Genomic DNA, 20,621 nt, shown 5'->3' with positions numbered 1-20,621 from the left:
TTCGAGCCCCACATTGGGCGAGATTTGGTTTTCTAGATACTCATTGAAACGGTCTTTCTTGTGGCAATTCCAGTCTAAAACTTTGAGTAATTATAAAATCACGGCTTAAAACAATTTGTAACTCAGATGAAATAGGCCTGGTTAGCTCAGTCGGTAGAGCATGAGACTCTTAATCTCAGGGTCGTGGGTTCGAGCACCACATTGGGCGAGATTTGCTTTTCTAGATACTCTTTGAAACGGTCTTTCTTGTGGCAATTCCTGTCTAAAACTTTGAGTAAATATAAAATCAAGTCTTAAAACAACATGAAACTCAAATTTAATGGGCCTGGTTAGCTCAGTCGGTAGAGCATGAGACTCTTAATCTCAGGGTCGTGGGTTGGAGCCCCACATTGGGTGAGATTTAGGTTTGTTATATACTGCATGAATCTTTCTTGTGGCAACTCCAATCTAAAACTTTTACTAATTGTACACTGAAGTCTGAAATTGTCTTGTAACTCACATGAAAGAGGCCTGGTTAGTTCATTTGGTAGAGCTTGAGACTCTTAATCTCAGGGTCGTGGGTTTGAGCCCCACATTGGGTGAGATTTAGGTTTGCTCGATACTGCATGAATCTGTCTTCCTTGTGGCAATTCCCGTCTAAAACTTTGAGTAATTATAAAATCAAGTCTTAAAACAACTTGAAACTCAGATGAAATAGGCCCCGTTAACTCAGTCGGTAGAGCATGAGACTCTTAATCTCAGGGTCGTGGTTTCAATCCCATATTGGGCGATATTTATGTTTGCTAGATACTGCATGAATCTGTCTTTCTTGTGGCAATTCCAATCTCAGATTTTTACTAATTGTTCACTGAAGTCTGAAAATGTCTTGTATTTTCCAAAAATAACGGCCCAGTTAGCTCAGTCGGTAGAGCATGAGACTCTTAATCTCAGGGTCGTGGTTTCTAGCCCATATTGGGCAAGATTTATGTTTGCTAGATACTGCATGAATCTGTCTTTCTTGTGGCAATTCCAATCTAAGACTTTTACTATTTGTACACTGAAGTCTGAAAACGTCTCGTATTATTCAAGAGAACAGCCCGGTTAGCTCAGTCGGTACAGCATGAGACTCTTTATCTCAGGGTCGTGGGTTTGAGCCCCACATTGGGCGAGATTTGGTTTTCTAGATACTCATTGAAACGGTCTTTCTTGTGGCAATTCCAGTCTAAAACTTTGAGTAATTATAAAATCACGGCTTAAAACAATTTGTAACTCAGATGAAATAGGCCTGGTTAGCTCAGTCGGTAGAGCATGAGACTCTTAATCTCAGGGTCGTGGGTTCGAGCACCACATTGGGCGAGGTTTGCTTTTCTAGATACTCATTGAAACGGTCTTTCTTGTGGCAATTCCTGTCTAAAACTTTGAGTAAATATAAAATCAAGTCTTAAAACAACATGAAACTCAAATTTAATGGGCCTGGTTAGCTCAGTCGGTAGAGCATGAGACTCTTAATCTCAGGGTCGTGGGTTCGAGCCCCACATTGGGTGAGATTTAGGTTTGTTATATACTGCATGAATCTTTCTTGTGGTAACTCCAATCTAAAAGTTTTACTAATTGTACACTGAAGTCTGAAAACGTCTCGTAACTCACATGAAAGAGGCCCGGTTAGCTCATTTGGTAGAGAATGAGACTCTTAATCTCAGGGTCGTGGGTTCGAGCCCCACATTGAGCGAGATTTAGGTTTGTTATATACTGCATGAATCTTTCTTTTTTTTTGTGGTAACTCGAATCTAAAAGTTTACTAATCGTACACTGAAGTCTGAAAATGTCTCGTATTTCCCAAGAAAGAGGCCCGGTTGACTCAGTCGGTAGAGCATAAGATTCTTAATCTCAGGGTCGTGGTTCCGAGCCCACATTGGGCGAGATTTATGTTTGCTCGATACTGCATGAATCTGTATTCCATCTGGCAATTCCAATCTCAAACTTTTACTTACTGTACACTGAAGTCTGAAAACGTCTCATATTTTCCAAAAAAACGGCCCGGTTAACTCAGTCGGTAGAGCATGAGACTCTTAATCTCAGGGTCGTGGGTTCGAGCCCCACATTGGGCGATGTTTGATTTTCTAGATACTCATTGAAACGGTCTTTCTTGTGGCAATACACGGCTAAAACTTTGAGTAATTATCAACTCAAGTCTTAAAACACCTTGAAACTCAGATGAAATAGGCCCGGTTAGCTCAGTCGGTAGAGCATGAGACTCTTAATCTCAGGGTCGTGGGTTCGAGCCCCACATTGGGCCAGATTTAGGTTTGTTATATACTGCATGAATCTTTCTTGTGGTAACTCCAATCTAAAAGTTTTACTAATTGTACACTGAAGTCTGAAAACGTCTTGTAACTCACATGAAAGAGGCCCGGTTAGCTCATTTGGTAGATCATTAAATTCTTATTCTCAGGGTAGTGGTTTCGAGCCCCACATTGGGTGAGATTTGATTTTCTAGATACTCATTGAAACGGTCTTTCTTGTGGCAATTCCCGTCTAAAACTTTGAGTAATTATAAAATCAAGTCTTAAAATAACTTGAAACTCATATGAAATAGGCCCCGTTAACTCAGTCGGTAGAGCATGAGACTCTTAATCCAGGGTTGTGGTTTCAAGGCCATATTGGGCGAGATTTATGTTTGCTAGATACTGCATGAATCTGTCTTTCTTGTGGCAATTCCAATCTAAGACTTTTACTAATTGTACACTGAAGTCTGAAAACGTCTCGTATTTTCCAAAAAAACGGCCCAGTTAGCTCAGTCGGTAGAGCATGAGACTCTTAATCTCAGGGTCGTGGGTTCGAGCCCCACATTGGGCGAGATTTGGTTTTCTAGATACTCATTGAAATGGTCTTTCTTGTGGCAATTCCAATCTAAAACTTTGAGTAATTATTAAATCAAGTCTGAAAACAATTTGTAACTCATATGAAATAGGCCTGGTTGGCTCAGTCGGTAGAGCATGAGACTTAATCTCAGAGTCGTGCGTTTGAGCCCCACATTGGGTGAGATTTAGGTTTGTTCGATACTGCATGAATCTGTCTTCCTTGTGGCAATTCCAATCTAAGACTTTTACTTATTGTACACTGAAATCTGAAAACGCTGCTTATTTTCCATGACAGAGGCCTGGTTAGCTTAGTCGGTAGAGCATGAGACTCAATCTCAGGGTCGTGGGTTCGAGCCCCACATTTGGCGAAATTTTGTTTTTTTAAACACAGTCTGAAAACAGTACTTAAACACACACTACACCCAACCTTGGATAAGTGCAGTTGTGTGGTTGACTAAACTGCACAACGATAACAAATATTCAATATGACTAAAATTTAAGTAATTTCTGCCATGACAGTGCTTGAACCCGGTAATAACTTCTGTCAACTGAGAAATATTGTTGGCTGCAGATTTTCTGAAACATCTTTAAGGAATATCTGTACACCCCAGACTAAAACAATACCATCATAATTCAGATCCACACTTGCAACGCATGTGAATGACTGAACCCAAGCATTCTTTCTGATCCCTGAAGAATTAGCGTATAGGTTGTACAAGTTAAAAAATAATTTCTCCACAGTAGTGATGGGTCGGTCACGAATGAGAGCCGATTGGTGCCGGCTCTTTGAAGTGAACGACGGGATCTGTTTCGCGATTGAGAAAGCAGACTCCTGATCGAAAGCTATTTTTCTTTTTTTAATTGTATTTTAAATCCGCATTGGTCAACTTTTGTGGCTGTATCAGTGTCTGTGTGACTGTGACAGTTCAGTTCAGTTTCAGCTTATTTGAACATGCATACGATACAATGTACCGTATTTTCCGCACCACAAGGCGCCCTGGGTTAAAAGCCGCGCCTTCAATGAACGGCATATTTCAAAACTTTGTCCACCTATAAGCCGCCCGGTGTTGTAAGCCGCATCTAACTGCGCTAAAGGAATGTCAAAAAAACAGTCACATAGGTCAGTCAAACTTTAATAATATATTAAAAACAGCGTTCTAACAACTCTGTTCACTCCCAAAATGTACGCAAATGTGCAATCACAAACATACGTATATCAACATGGACAGAGCTGCGTGAAAAAAGCCACCTGGCCTCTTCGCGTAAACTTAAACTTACCTTAACCACTCGCTCATCTTTTCTTCATCCATCCCTTCGAGTTAGCTTTTATGATGACGCCGGCTGGAAAGGTCTCTTTTGGCAAGGTCTTCCTTTTGAATATCACCATGGGTGGAAGTTTCTGGCCATTATTAGCATGGCAAGCTAGAACCACAGTGAAGGATGACTTCTCATTCCCTGTGGTGCGAATATTCACCGTACGTGCTCCCGTTGTATCCACAGTGCGGTTCACAGGAATATCAGTTGCTGTGAAATAGTAATCCGTGTGCGGATGGAGAGATTGCGTCTTTTCATGAACCGGATACCTGTCGCTTAGTAGGAGCCATTTTGTGGTCTTTACAGATGTAAACACACAAAGGAAATGAAACGTACGGTAATATCCGCGCGCTTTTTCTTCTTCTACGCGGGCGGGTGGTTGCTTACAGTAGAAGAAGAAGCGCTTCCTGTTCTATGGGGGCGGGTGCTTACCTTGGCGGTTGCTTGCGTAGAAGAAGAAGCGTTTCCTGTTCTACCGGGAAAAAAGATGGCGGCTGTTTACCGAAGTTGCGAGACCGAAACTTTATGAAAATGAATCTTAATATTTATCCATATATAAAGCGCACTGGGTTATAAGGCGCACTGTCAGCTTTTGAGAAAATTTGTGGTTTTTTTTTTTTTTTTTTTTTTTTTTTTTTTTTTTTTTTTTTTTTTTTTTTTTTTTTTATTATGTCCTGTCCAGCTTCTCAGGCAAATCATATAGTTGATGTAGATGCCCATGTCGGCTGTTCAGATTTACTTTACAAAAGAGAAGTGTAGGATACTTCTCTTGTTGCCTTATTTGTATTTGACTTTATTAAATGTATTTATATTATCATTTAGTGCAGCCGGGCCGGAGCAGGAGGGGATAGAAAGAGAAAAAAAAGAAGACAGAGGGGGAAATTATGGGGACAAGAGGGGGATTAGACAGAGAGACAAAAACAACAACAGCAAACAACAACAACAACAGAGCAACATCAGCAAATATGACATGTACAAATATGATGGTAAAAGTAATAGCAAATAAGCAGTTAGCGAAAAATAAAAAATAATACAGAAATGACAATGAGCATTATTACACTACAAATGGATCAATACAAATACCAATAGAAATAGCGCTATTGATAATGAACAATACCAATAATTTACCTTTATTATCAACAATACAGTTGTTTAAATGCAACAATACATATACGTAATGATAACTTGAGATACGAAAGAATGCAGAAAAATGGAGGGGGAGAAAGAGAAGCAACCTACATTAACCTTGTAGATTGTTATAGTCACAATAGGTTAAGCTTTGTCAGTGTGCCATGTGTTACACCCAGTTTACCCTAGGGCAACAACGTTAATATATGTTTGATGAAACGTGATTATGTGCATGAGTGTAAGTATGCATATGTACTTGTATATGTACAGAATGTGTATATGTGTTTGTACAATGAATGTATATGTACAGAATGTGTATATGTGTTTGTACAGTGAATGTATATGTACAGTATGTGTATGTGTATGTTTGTATATTGAATGTGCGTGTGGATGTACGAACATTAGGTAGGTAAATATGTACTGTATTTGTGTATGTATGTGGGAGCGTAGGTACCTATGTACGTATGTGAGCATATGTGAATTTGCATGTACAATACATTCGACTCCCAGAGTGCGTGGGAGCCAGAGCACGGCCCCATCACCCCCGAGAGCCCAACCCACAAAATTTGTGGTTTTTAGGTGCGCCTTATAGTGCGGAAAATACGGTACTTGTTTTGGGGAGAAAAAAAACAAGTTTTGACATGTGTTTAATTGTATTTCTGGACTGTATATAACACCAATCCAATAAACAAATGTCTAAAAAAACAATGATTAGATTTAATAAACATCCCCACAAAGAAGTAGAGCATTGTTTTTGTGATGTACTGTAAAGAAGGCTGTGATAACAACACAGTGAGTGACAGGTCTGTGCCCCGTGTTCACCTTCTCTGTCATGTCACATTCCCACAGCCAGCAGAGCCCTGCAGAGATCTTGTCACACGGACACAAACAGGAGTTGTCGGTACAACCAATGGCAGAAACAAAGACTGTCTGTTGGTCATCACCATTTCCCGAGTTCACACTCTGCTGTCTTGGGACAAAACATTTGCATCAACATTTCAGGTAAATAGATAGATTTTAATATTTTATTATCCCACATCTCCAACACTTGCAGTATCGCCCGGGCTGCTGTTGCCAACGCACAAAAGAACAGGGCAAAAAAGCTTAATAAGACGGCTTTCAATATAAAACCTTTTCTGGACCTGTTTTTTGGAAAAAACATTCCCTTGATTTCCATTGTGTTTTTTATTGTCAATTGAAGCATGTTTTAATCTGACCCGCGGGATGTCCAAAGTTAAAACCTCATGTGTTTTATAAGCCCACGCCTCCCTTTGTTCTGTGCCAGATTGTCTCGTATTTTCGTGCCTCTCTAGCGTCCTGTCCAAGCCTTGCCTCGTCTCTTGTTTGAGTATCGTGATCCTGAATTCCCTTGTTGGTATTTTGAGTTTTCCTTTTCTCCTCCTCAGCAGAGCGAATTTTGGTTATTTAGTTTTGCAGCCGAAGTGGTGAGTTTTCAGCTTTGTCTTACAGTTCTTCCTTCTTCTCAATTTTTTGAGTGACATTTTTTGTTAACTATTTTTTTAGATAAGAGACAGTGAAGAAGTTTTATAGCCATTGTTTCTCCCTTCTTTTGGAGCGTTTTTTTCTTAATGATAAATGTCATAGATTATATCCTGTGCCAAGTATAGTTTGTTATTGTTTTGTCTTTCCTCCTTTCGAAGTGACTTTTGGTTGTTCCTTTTTTGTGGAACCCTTTCTTTTTCGCCGACTAGTCAGGTTATAGCATATGTTGAATTGCCCTGACTCTGGAGGTGAAAAGAAACTTTCAAAATAAAAGCCTGCCGGATTATTACCTACTCTGCATCTGAGTCCTATTTTTGACCAAGCCTGACATATATATATATTAATATATATATTAATATATGCATATTAATATATATATAAATATATATATTCGTGTATATATTTATGTTAGTGTTGTCCCGATAACAATATGTTGGTCCCGGTACTTTTCAGATGCGGTATAGTCCCAAATATATGTTTTCAGAACAGCCTTCTTCTGTTTTGAGCAGCGTCAAGGCCATTCAAGGGAGTCAAATTGTTGTGTACCGGGCAAAGGGAAGGAGGCGAGGCGACACCAAGGCAGAACTGCGGTTTATCAGGTTTATTGAAAACCTTGATGAGTGTGTGGGGTGTGTATGCTACCACAAGTGAATGAGTGCAGACGATGTGTAGGATTAACAATGTAAGTTTTACCAGGGGGTGTTGTCGGTGCATGTTGTGTGAATCGTTGGTCGAATCCAAGGGGCAAGGCGAAGAGGCAGTCAGCAGGGAGGCAAGCAGTCGGGGGCTGGAGAGAGGCAACGATGTCCGAGTCCAAGCAGAAGTCAAGGGTCGAGGGAGGCAAGCAGAGATCCAGGTGGAGGTCGTGAGGCAGGACACGATCACAGGCAACAGGGAAGACACTGTGGAAGACACAAGGGACATCAAACACAGGAATGAGGAAGAGCACAAAGGAGGTCCCAGCAGCTCCAGCTGCCGAGGAAAAGCGGGTTTGAATCCGCGCCGTGACACAAATCGTCGATTAGGATTGTTGTTTTTCCGCGAGCAGACATTACAATGGCTTGTCTGTTCTATTTGTCCATGTTGGCCCTCATATCCAATCTTCTCAATTCAGCAAGCTTCTCCATGATGTGATCCATCTTGCGATTCATTTCAGAAATGGCCACAGTCTCGACCCAAGCCTTCCATTGCCACGAACAGCTATTGGACTCCTTGAGTGGCTGCCAATCGTCTTACGAATTTGACGATACACCAGAGCAATGCCCAGCCTAAACAGCACATGCCCGGCCATCACGCTTCCAAATAGGTAGATGTCTTCCACATCCTCGACGGCAAGGACTGGGAGGCACATGATTCTCCATTTGTCCCAGGAATCTCTCTTGCACCCCGCAGCAATGGTTCCGTCAGGGCAGCCAGGCTCCCCAGAACCTTTTTTCCTCATCCAAAAGATTTTATTAATTGAGTCGAGAGTCCAACTAATCAATTCCATGTCTGATGTTTAGATTTGGAGGACAGCGCAGAGAAAGTGGCTTAAAAAAGTGTAGACAAGACATATATATATACATATATATATATATATATATATATATATATATAAAAATACAGGTCCTGGTTCCATCCCAGCATCCTTCAGTGCCGTTGTGTCCTTATTTGGGTAATTGACTTAACCTACCTTGCTCCCAGTGCTAATCAGTAGCATGTTTATGGCAAACCCAAAGTCAATTTGCATCGAGCTAACGCATTTTGAAAAGTGGACTTCTGAGTGCCTTCTTCTTGCTTCGTGGGCATTGAAAATGGCAACATTCCCACTGAGTCAGCTCTGGGTGCTGCTGGGTTCTTGTTTCCCCGCCAAGTGTTTGAGCCATCGCAACCGGATGTGACATCACGGCAAGAAAGGATTGGAAAAATGGCAATGTTTTCATTTTACGTGACTCGATAACAAACTACGGAATTCGGTACCCATCTCTGGTCATCATTTTATTGAAGTATTTCAATGATCGTTCTCTTTGAATATTTAGTAAAAATAAAAAGGCACGGTTTGGAGACAATATTTGTATGTACAGTAAGTACCAGTTCATTTGGGTCAATACTGTTTGTTTGTAATCAAGCTCTTATGTAGTAATAGCATGCAGCCTTTTGTGCAGATGGCGCGAGTTAGATTCCCCCTTCGCCCAGCCACTGAACATGTGCACCAATGATGGAGAAAAGGCAAGATTGCATGATGTAAAAATGTCAAACAGCAGATTAATACTTTCAGGTCCTGCGATGCAATGGAGAAAATTCCGTCATGAGAGTGCTTAAGTGCTTGATGTTTGACACTTTTCCCTGCCAAGACTGGATGTTGGCCAGGCTTATATTTATGAGCGATATTTCTACGCTGGGGTTCCTTTCTCTCTCCATCCCCTCCACGTCACCATGTAACATGAATAATGGTGTCATTTGCCAGGAGATGAAAGTGCACAGCAGGTTGACGTCACCACACATCTTCATCACAAGCAGTGCATCCTCTATAGCGCTTGTCAGACAGTTGAAGTGTGGCTCATCAATTACCACTGAAGGAAGGAGAAATCTCTCTGTATGATTATCCAAAGCCTTTACATTTCCACAAAAAGAGGATTATTGGCATCTCTTTGAAAAGATGAGTGACTTCCAAAATGACCATATTAGGAGATGTGAGCATGTGTGCTTGATGAGAGAGAGTAAGATGTGTCTGATCACATGGAAACTGGGATCTTAAGTCAGGAGTCAGGATTAGTATCAAATGTCCACAGGAATTCATTTTGGGAGAAGCTGGAATAAAAATGTTTCCAAAAGACACGCTAATATATAAGAATACAATGCTTCCAACACGGCCAAAGCAACACATAGCAAACTATTTTGGAGTCTCAGATGACCTCGGGCAGGAGGTGTGGTGTGTATATATATATATATATATATATATATATATATATATATATATATATATATATATATATATATATATACATGCATACATATGTGTGTGTGTATATATATATATATATATATATATATATATATATATATATATATATATATATATATATATATATGTATGTGTGGGGAAAAAAAAAATCACAAGACTATTTCATCTCTACAGGCCTGTTTCATGAGGGGGGGTACCCTCAATCGTCAGGAGATTTTAATGGGAGCATTCGCATACCATGGTTTGTATAGGGCACAGAGTGGGTGGGTACAGGCTGGCGTAGGGGCGTGGTGATTGGCTCATGTGTTGCCTAGGAGGTGTTTCCGTCTATGGCGTCATGTTGTTACAATTTCGCTGCGCTTGTTGAGGGATGACAGGTCTGGACGGTAAATAATAAACAGTTTCTCTTTCAAGCATAGGTTGCATCTTTTATTACCACTATTGTAAGGTGTGCTGGATGCAAGAATTTGCCATGTTATTGAATATTCAACATTATTGTCTTTGAGGTCCCAAATGTGTTTGCTGAGTTCTGTGGTATTTCGCAGGTTTTTGTTCCTGAAAGAAGCCTTGTGATTGTTCCATCTGGTTTTGAATTCTCCCTCGGTTAATCCTACATATGTGTCGGATGTGTTAATGTCCTTGCGTATTACCTTAGATTGGTAGACAACTGATGTTTGTAAGCACCCCCCGTTGAGGGGGCAATCCGGTTTCTTTCGACAATTACATCCTTTGTTGGTTTTGGAGTCGCTCTGTCTGTGGGCCGACGGCTCATTTGCAATTGTTTTGTTGTGGTTTGAGATGATTTGTCGTATATTGTTCATGCAGCTGTAGCTCAATTTAATGTTGTTCTTGTTGAATACTTTTCTTAGGATGTTGTCTTTGGGAAAGTGTTTGTCAATCAGATTGAGGAATTTGTGTCCAATGTTCGTTGAGACGTTTTTGCTGTATGGGGGGTTGTACCAGATGATGTCGTTCCGTTTTCTGTTCTTTTTTGGCTGGTTTCCTGGCGTGGGTTCATAGGTGAGGGTGAAATTGTATCCGCTTTCATCAAGGGCTTTTTGGTACGGGGGGGTTGCTTGGTCAAATTCAGCTTTGCTAGATGACAGCATCGATAGCCTTTTATTGATTCCGGTAGGTATTCTTTTCATGGTGGTGGGTGGGTGGTTGCTGTCATGGTGCACGTATTGGAGTGTTGTGTTGGGTTTCGTGAATGGTTGGTAGCTGTTATTTCTCAGGTTGAAAGTGACGTCAAGGAAGTTGACGGTTTGCTTGTTGGCTTCAATCGTGATCCGTAGGCCGTTCTCTTTGAAAATTTGGCATATGCGCTTCTTGGTATTCTCGCTGCTCCTTGGTGAGGCGCGACACACTGCCAGTCCGTCATCACGGATATATATATATATATATATATATATATATATATATATATATATATATATATATATATATATATATATATATATATATATATATATATATATATATATATATATATATATATATATATATATATATATGTGTGTGTGTGTATATATATATATATATATATATATATATATATATATATATCAGTGACGTGCAGTCAGGGGAGGCAGGTGAGGCGGGCCCTCACGTGCCATCATGGAAAGAAAAAAAATGTAAAAAGAAAAGTATCCAGTGATTATACTATAAAGTTATTTTCCATTTAACTTCACCAGTTTTAGATTCTTTTTATTCAAAATCGCTGAATTTTCACATTTGCCGTTCAAATACTGAGAAGAGACTTGCGGTGAGGCAGCAGCCAGTTGAGCCTCAACATGGATTGCGCAATGACTCGGCTAACTGCTGGCCTGCTGTGCAGTGAGAGCGTATTGCTATATGAATTATATTATACATTTCCATAGTTTAGTTAGCTGAGGTATATAATGTACAGTGTATTTTGTCAACAACTGTATGTGTGTAATGTATTTCTTGTGCTGAGCAATCATAAAACGGCTGTGAAGACGCACTGTGTGAGGCTCGCAGTAATCCCGCCTCCTGGTGGTAGAGTTGTGCCGGATAATGCACCCCCGGCGTAGAATGCACCCCCTGACGGGAGTGTTGTATCAACTAAAGCCCACACTTAAAGTTTCCACGTGCAAGATTGAATCTATTTAAAAAAGTTATTTAATAAGAAGCCAAAAAGTGCAAAAACAATAATGTTCGTGTTGGAGGAGTTGTGAATGACTGCTGGGCCACAACATTAGGTACACCTGCAGACTGCAGCACGGATGGGCATCAGCCGATCCGCCTCAACAGTCATTGCTTATGCAATGAAAGAGTTCGGCTGGTCGCTAGAGAAGGCATACAACTTTGTCAAGGAAAAGAGGAGCATCACACGACCGAACGCAAGTTTCATGCGACAGCTGGCAGAGTATGAGGGCATCCTCGATGCGAGGTACACTGCATTTCTAGACGTGTGCGAGTAGTTGTCCAAACTCATTCCTATTTGTCAGATTTGTATTTGATCTATACATTCAGCAAACAGAGTTGTTGGAGGAGTTGTGAATGACTGAAATATGAAATCCGTGCTGCAGTCGCTGCTGGGCCACAACATTAGGTACACCTGCAGCACAGATTTCATATTTCATTCATTCACAACTCCTCCAACACGAACATTATTCTTTTTGCACTTTTTGGCTTCTTATTAAATAACTTTTTTAAATAGATTCAATCTTGCACGTGGAAACTTTAAGTGTGGGCTTTAGTTGATATAACACTCCCGTCAGGGGTGCATTCTACGTCAGGGGTGCATTATCCGGCACAACAGCGGCGCACAGACTTCATTTATAAGTAAAGGTAAGACCATAATAAAGTTTTTTTTTTATTAAATGTGCTTTTTTGTGTGCTACAGTTTGTACGTGTAAAGTTAAAGAACCAATGATTGTCACACACACACTAGTGTGGTGAAATTTGTCCTCTGCATTTGACCCATCCCCTGGTTCACCCCCTGGGAGGTGAGGGGAGCAGTGGGCAGCAGGGGCGCCGCGCCCGGGAATCATTTTTGGTGATTTAACCCCCAATTCCAAGCCTTGATGCTGAGTGCCAAGCAGGGAAGAATGCTGGTATGAGCTTTTAAACATAACCCGTTAACTGCTGCCAATCAAATGGTGAATAAGATACTCTTTAGGGTTCATATGTTTGTAAATCTGACTGTGATGAAGTCAGTGCCTCACCAGCCATCAACCTCACCGTCACTGGTATATATATATATGTATATATATATATATATATATATATATATATATATATATATATATATATATATATATATATATATATATTAGTGTTGTCCCGATACCAATATTTTGGTACTGGTACCAAAATTATTTGAATACTTTTTGGTACTTTTCGATACCTTTCTAAATAAAGGGGACCACAAAAAAACGTCATTATTGGCTTTATTTGAACAACAAATGTTAGTGTACATGAAACATATGTTTATTATTGTCATTTAGTCCTTAAATAAAATGTTGAACATACTAGACAACTTGTCTTTTAGTAGTAAGTAAACAAACAAAGACTCCTAATTAGTCGTATGCAGTAACATATTGTGTCATTTATACACCTATTATTTTATCTACATTATGAGGGACAAACTGTAAAAATGGATTATTAATCTACTTGTTCATTTACTGTTAATATCTGCTTATTTTCTGTTTTAACATGTTCTATCTACACTTCTGTTCAAATGTAATAATCACTTGTTCTTCTCTTCTTTGATACTTGACATTAGTTTTGGATGATACCACACATGTAGGTATCAATCTGATACCAAAGGTCTCGTCCCAGCTTACATTAAATATCACCTGGACCAACCCAGCAGCTCCAGGCTTGGTCGTTGCCTTAGATCTGACAAGCAGATGATCCTGAAGGTCCCATGGTCAAACCTAGTGACCGTGCTTTCTCAGTGATGGCACCTGGGCTATGGAATAAACTATGGAATAAGCTATGGAATAAACTATGGACTAAACTATGGACTAAACTATGGAATACGATATGGAATAAGTTATGGAATAAGCTATGAAATAAGATATGGAATAAGATATGGAATAAGCTATGAAATAAGATATGGAATAAGATATGGAATAAGTTATGGAATAAGCTATGGAATAAGCTATGGAATAAACTATGGAATAAGATATGGAATAAGATATGAAATAAGATATGGAATAAGTTATGGAATAAGCTATGGAATAAGCTATGGAATAAACTATGGACTAAACTATGGAATACGATATGGAATAAGTTATGGAAAAAACTATGAAATAAGATATGGAATAAGATATGGAATAAGCTATGAAATAAGATATGGAATAAGATATGGAATAAGTTATGGAATAAGCTATGGAATAAGATATGGAATAAGATATGGAATAAGTTATGGAATAAGCTATGGAATAAACTATGAAATAAGATATGGAATAAGCTATGAAATAAGATATGGAATAAGTTATGGAATAAGCTATGGAATAAGCTATGGAATAAACTATGGACTAAACTATGGAATACGATATGGAATAAGTTATTGAATAAGCTATGAAATAAGATATGGAATAAGTTATGGAATAAGCTATGGAATGAGATATGGAATAAGTTGTGGAATAAACTATGGAATGCGATATGGAATAAGTTATGGAATAAGATATGAAATAAGATATGGAATAAGTTATGGAATAATCTATGGAGTAAGCTATGGAATAAACTATGGAATAAGCTCTGGAATAAGCTATGGAATAAACTATGGAATAAGTTATGGAATAAACTATGGAATACGATATGGAATATGTTATAGAATAAGCTACGGAATAAGTTATGGAATAAGCTATGAAATAAGATATGGAATAAGATATGGAATAAGCTCTGGAATAAGCTATGGAATAAGATATGGAATAAGTTATGGAATAAGCTATGGAATGAGATATGGAATAAGTTATGGAATAAGATATGAAATAAGATATGGAATAAGTTATGGAATAATCTATGGAGTAAGCTATGGAATAAACTATGGAATAAGCTCTGGAATAAGCTATGGAATAAACTATGGAATAAGTTATGGAATAAACTATGGAATAAGATATGGAATATGTTATAGAATAAGCTACGGAATAAGTTATGGAATAAGCTATGAAATAAGATATGGAATAAGATATGGAATAAGCTCTGGAATAAGCTATGGAATAAGATATGGAATAAGTTATGGAATAAGCTATGGAATAAGATATGGAATAAGTTATGGAATAAGCTATGGAATGAGATATGGAATAAGTTATGGAATAAACTATGGAATGCGATATGGAATAAGTAATGGAATAGGCTATGAAATAAGATATGGAATAAGATATGGAATAAGCTCTGGAATAAGCTATGGAATAAGATATGGAATAAGATATGGAATAAGCTATGGAATAAGATATGGAATAAGTTATGGAATAAACTATGGAATACGATATGGAATATGTTATGGAATAAGCTACGGAATAAGTTATGGAATAAGCTATGAAATAAGATATGGAATAAGATATGGAATAAGCTATGGAATAAGCTCTGGAATAAGCTATGGAATAAGCAGTTTTGCCCATTCCTCCTTGCAGCACATCTAAAACTCTTTCAGGCTGGATTGTTTTTTATTCAGGATGTCTCTGTACATTGCTGCGTTCATCTTTCCCTTCATCCTGACTAGTCCCCCTGTTCCTGTCGCTGAAAAGTATTGGCCTGGTGATGAGCGCTGCCTAGTTTCCCCCAAACATGATGCCTGGCATTCACGCCAAAGACTTCAATCTTTGTCTCCTCAGACCAGATCATTTAGTTTCTCACGGTCTGAAAGTCTTTCAGCTCTGTTTTGGCATACTTTTTACTAAGAAATGGCGTCCGTCTGGCCACTCTACCATACAGACCCGATTGGTAGATTGTTGTCCTTCTGGAAGGTTGTCGTCCCTCCACAGAGGAATGCTGTGACCATGGTCTTGGGCACCTCGCCAAAGACTTCAATCTTTGTCTCCTCAGACCAGATCATTTAGTTTCTCACAGTCTGAAAGTCTTTCAGCTGTATTTTGGCATACTTTTGACTAAGAAATGGCGTCCGTCTGGCCACTCTACCATACAGACCTGATTGGTAGATGGTTGTCCTTCTGGAAGGTTGTCGTCCCTCCACAGAGGAATGCTGTGACCATGGTCTTGGTCACCTCCCTGACTAGACTAAGATGAATGACATCCTGGATGAAAAGCATCTAAGTGGATGGAACTTGAGAGGTGCTGCAAAGAGGAATTGGCCAACATGAATGTGCCAAGCTTGTGTCTGACTTGAGGCTGTAATTGCTGCTAAAGGAACATCAACCAAGTATTGAGCAAAGGTTGTGAATACTTATGTACATGTGCTTTGTTTTATTTTCAATCAATTGGCAACATTTCAAAAGAAACTTTTCCTCATCGTCATCATGGGGAATTGTGTGTAGAATTGAAATGTTGTATTCCATTTTGGAATAAGGCTGTAACATAACAACATGTGAAACCCTGTAAATGCTGAGGTTGCCATGACGATATCACACCCGGAACATTCTGAAAGAAAGAAGAAAACCAACCATGTCGTAGCTCCTTCATCCTAAAAAAGAATAAACAAGTAAATAACAACAACTGACCCCTAAAGTCCACTGAGTGCGGGACAGGAAGTACAACAACAAAAACCCCGGGGGATTTTCAGAACAAAATGCTTCATGTTTAATAATAGCTTGTTTGTGTTAAAAGCACAATAATCAGGGGAAAAATAGACACTTTCAAACAATACTTGTTTATTGTGGAGTTTATTCCACAAACTAATTCCACAGCGCCTACTTGTTTGTCAGTGAAGACAAGAAACCCCATGGCCTTGGTCCTGGGCCCGGGCCTGGTCCTGGTCCTGGACCAGTTTGACTGACTGCAGTAAGAAACTTCCTGAACAAAACAATACACACAAATGGAAGAAAACAAAACTGACAAATGAAACAAAACAATACACACAAATGGAAGAAAACAATACACACAAATGGAACAAAACAATACTGACAAATGGAAGAAAACAATACTGACAAATGGAAGAAAACAATACTGACAAATGGAAGAAAACAATACTGACAAATGGAAGAAAACAATACACACAAATGAAACAAAACAATACTGACAAATGGAAGAAAACAATACTGACAAATGGAAGAAAACAATACACACAAATGGAACAAAACAATACTGACAAATGGAACAAAACAATAATGACAAATGGAAGAAAACAATACACACAAATGGAACAAAACAATACTGACAAATGGAAGAAAACAATACTGACAAATGGAAGAAAACAATACACACAAATGAAACAAAACAATACTGACAAATGGAAGAAAACAATACACACAAATGAAACAAAACAATACTGACAAATGGAAGAAAACAATACTGACAAATGGAAGAAAACAATACTGACAAATGGAAGAAAACAATACACACAAATGAAACAAAACAATACTGACAAATGAAACAAAACAATACTCACAAATGGAAGAAAACAATACTGACAAATGGAAGAAAACAATACTGACAAATGGAAGAAAACAATACACACAAATGGAAGAAAACAATACTGACAAATGAAACAAAACAATACTGACAAATGGAAGAAAACAATACACACAAATGAAACAAAACAATACTGACAAATGAAACTAAATAATACTGACAAATGGAAGAAAACAATACTGATAAATGAAACAAAACAATCCTGACAAATGGAAGAAAACAATACTGACAAATGGAAGAAAACAATACTGACAAATGGAAGAAAACAATACACACAAATGAAACAAAACAATACTGACAAATGAAACAAAACAATACTGACAAATGGAAGAAAACAATACTGACAAATGGAAGAAAACAATACTGACAAATGGAAGAAAACAATACTGACAAATGGAAGAAAACAATACACACAAATGGAAGAAAACAATACTGACAAATGGAAGAAAACAATACACACAAATGAAACAAAACAATACTGACAAATGGAAGAAAACAATACACACAAATGAAACAAAACAATACTGACAAATGGAAGAAAACAATACTGACAAATGAAACAAAACAATACTGACAAATGGAAGAAAACAATACACACAAATGAAACAAAACAAAACTCACAAATGGAAGAAAACAATACTGACAAATGGAAGAAAACAATACTGACAAATGGAAGAAAACAATACTGACAAATGAAACAAAACAATACTGACAAATGGAAGAAAACAATACTGACAAATGGAAGAAAACAATACTGACAAATGGAAGAAAACAATACTGACAAATGAAACAAAACAATACTGACAAATGGAAGAAAACAATACTGACAAATGAAACAAAAACAATACTGACAAATGGAAGAAAACAATACTGACAAATGGAAGAAAACAATACTGACAAATGGAAGAAAACAATACTGACAAATGAAACAAAACAATACTGACAAATGGAAGAAAACAATACTGACAAATGGAAGAAAACAATACTGACAAATGGAAGAAAACAATACTGACAAATGGAAGAAAACAATACTGACAAATGGAAGAAAACAATACTGACAAATGGAAGAAAACAATACTGACAAATGGAAGAAAACAATACTGACAAATGGATTGTAGTCACGAAGTGGAGTGACAGTTGAGACTGATCCAATGATCCAATGATCCAAATTGTCCGTGCAGCCATCTGTCCAAAGTGATAAGACCTGCACCTAATAGCACCTGTGCACCATTAAGTACGTTATAAAGCAAGATGTGTCCCAGCCTTGCTATTCTTATTTATCACAACCACCACTAGTTTTATTGCTCCTGTTACCAGGCGGGGAAGACATTTCTCTCCCAAAACTAAAAGGTCAAATGTGTGACATGTTGTGATGGCCATAGGGCAGTGATAGCCATAGAGCAGTGATAGCCATAGAGCAGTGATGGCCATAGAGCAGTGATAGCCATAGAGCAGTGATAGCCATAGAGCAGTGATGGCCATAGAGCAGTGATAGCCATAGAGCAGTGATGGCCATAGAGCAGTGATAGCCATAGAGCAGTGGGTGTCAAACTTCCTTCACCAAGGAGCACCTCAGAAAACATTTGGCCCAGCAAGTAATGAGCAACATTGAAATACAGTAATCAATCAAGACAAGGCAGACGTTTTAATTAGCAAGAATATTTCACAATTTTAGCTAGTCTAACATTACACACAGTTTGAAGCGTAACACTGTGTTTGAATGTATACAAAATAAAACACTGTACTTAAATATATCCTGTGGTGTACCTCAGGGATCAATACTGGGACCAAAATTGTTAAATCACTAAATAAATGACATTTGTAAAGTTACAAAGGACTTCAAGTTAGTATTATTTGTAGATGATACAACAGCGTGAATACAAATATTAACAGAAGAAATGAATACATTAAAACTATGTTTTGTCAAAAACTGACTATTATTGAATCTCAGTAAAACTCAAATAATGTTATTTGCTAACATTAGAAGAGAAAGTCAAACACAAATACAAATAGTTGGAGTGACATTGAAAGAGTGAAATAAAACACATATTTCATGTAATCAAATGAACTGGAAATCTCATGTAAAAATATGCAAAACAAAGTGGCGAGAAAAACATCAACAATAAATAAAGCTAAAAGTGTGTTGGAGCAAAAAACTCTCCATAGTCCCAACTGCTCACTAATGTTACATTTCTGACTTATTGTGTAGAAATAACTACAAAAGTATACTTTGTAACACTAAAACTGTGTTACAACAAAGATCAGTTATAATAATACATCATGTTGGATATAGACAACATACAAACACTTTATTTATTCAATCAAAAATATTGAAATTCAGCGATTTGGTGCATTTACAAACATCTAAAATGATGTCAACTATAACCTGCTAGTCAAGAATGTAAACTATAACCTGCTAGCTAATAATGTAAACTATAACCTGCTAGCCAAGACTGTAAACTATAACCTGCTAGCCAAGAATGTAAACTATAACCTGCTAGCCAAGACTGTAAACTATAACCTGCTAGCCAAGAATGTAAACTATAACCTGCTAGCTAATAATGTAAACTATAACCTGCTAGCCAAGAATGTAAACTATAACCTGCTAGCTAATGATGTAAACTATAACCTGCTAGTCAAGAATGTAAACTATAACCTGCTAGCCAAGACTGTAAACTATAACCTGCTAGCCAAGAATGTAAACTATAACCTGCTAGCCAAGACTGTAAACTATAACCTGCTAGTCAAGAATGTAAACTATAACCTGCTAGCCAAGAATGTAAACTATAACCTGCTAGCCAAGACTGTAAACTATAACCTGCTAGTCAAGAATGTAAACTATAACCTGCTAGCCAAGACTGTAAACTATAACCTGCTAGCCAAGAATGTAAACTATAACCTGCTAGCCAAGACTATAAACTATAACCTGCTGGCCAAGACTGTAAACTATAACCTGCTAGTCAAGAATGTAAACTATAACCTGCTAGCCAAGACTGTAAACTATAACCTGCTAGCTAATAATGTAAACTATAACCTTCTAGCCAAGAATGTAAACTATAACCTGCTAGCTAATGATGTAAACTATAACCTGCTAGCTAATAATGTAAACTATAACCTGCTAGCCAAGACTGTAAACTATAACCTGCTAGCCAAGAATGTAAACTATAACCTGCTAGCCAAGACTATAAACTATAACCTGCTGGCCAAGACTGTAAACTATAACCTGCTAGTCAAGAATGTAAACTATAACCTGCTAGCCAAGACTGTAAACTATAACCTGCTAGCTAATAATGTAAACTATAACCTTCTAGCCAAGAATGTAAACTATA

The 20,621-nt window shown here is 38.0% G+C and overlaps 7 non-coding genes across 7 annotated transcripts; all 7 read left to right on the top strand.

Annotated features, from left to right (window-relative positions):
* Window positions 1–135: 135 nt before the first annotated feature.
* trnak-cuu (transfer RNA lysine (anticodon CUU)) lies at window positions 136–208 on the top strand. Its single transcript has one exon. It is a non-coding gene; the product is annotated as a tRNA-Lys (tRNA).
* Window positions 209–323: 115 nt separating this feature from the next.
* trnak-cuu (transfer RNA lysine (anticodon CUU)) lies at window positions 324–396 on the top strand. Its single transcript has one exon. It is a non-coding gene; the product is annotated as a tRNA-Lys (tRNA).
* An 866-nt stretch (window positions 397–1,262) lies between these two features.
* trnak-cuu (transfer RNA lysine (anticodon CUU)) lies at window positions 1,263–1,335 on the top strand. The gene has a single exon. It is a non-coding gene; the product is annotated as a tRNA-Lys (tRNA).
* A 115-nt stretch (window positions 1,336–1,450) lies between these two features.
* trnak-cuu (transfer RNA lysine (anticodon CUU)) lies at window positions 1,451–1,523 on the top strand. The gene has a single exon. It is a non-coding gene; the product is annotated as a tRNA-Lys (tRNA).
* A 491-nt stretch (window positions 1,524–2,014) lies between these two features.
* On the top strand, window positions 2,015–2,087 carry trnak-cuu (transfer RNA lysine (anticodon CUU)). The gene has a single exon. It is a non-coding gene; the product is annotated as a tRNA-Lys (tRNA).
* Window positions 2,088–2,202: 115 nt separating this feature from the next.
* On the top strand, window positions 2,203–2,275 carry trnak-cuu (transfer RNA lysine (anticodon CUU)). The gene has a single exon. It is a non-coding gene; the product is annotated as a tRNA-Lys (tRNA).
* Window positions 2,276–2,762: 487 nt separating this feature from the next.
* On the top strand, window positions 2,763–2,835 carry trnak-cuu (transfer RNA lysine (anticodon CUU)). The gene has a single exon. It is a non-coding gene; the product is annotated as a tRNA-Lys (tRNA).
* Window positions 2,836–20,621: the final 17,786 nt, after the last annotated feature.

Source organism: Nerophis lumbriciformis, linkage group LG12 (genome assembly GCF_033978685.3).
Source record: "Nerophis lumbriciformis linkage group LG12, RoL_Nlum_v2.1, whole genome shotgun sequence".
NCBI lineage: Eukaryota > Metazoa > Chordata > Actinopteri > Syngnathiformes > Syngnathidae > Nerophis > Nerophis lumbriciformis.
Note: the sequence above shows the minus strand (reverse complement) of the source record. Positions and strands in the feature narration are given on the sequence as shown.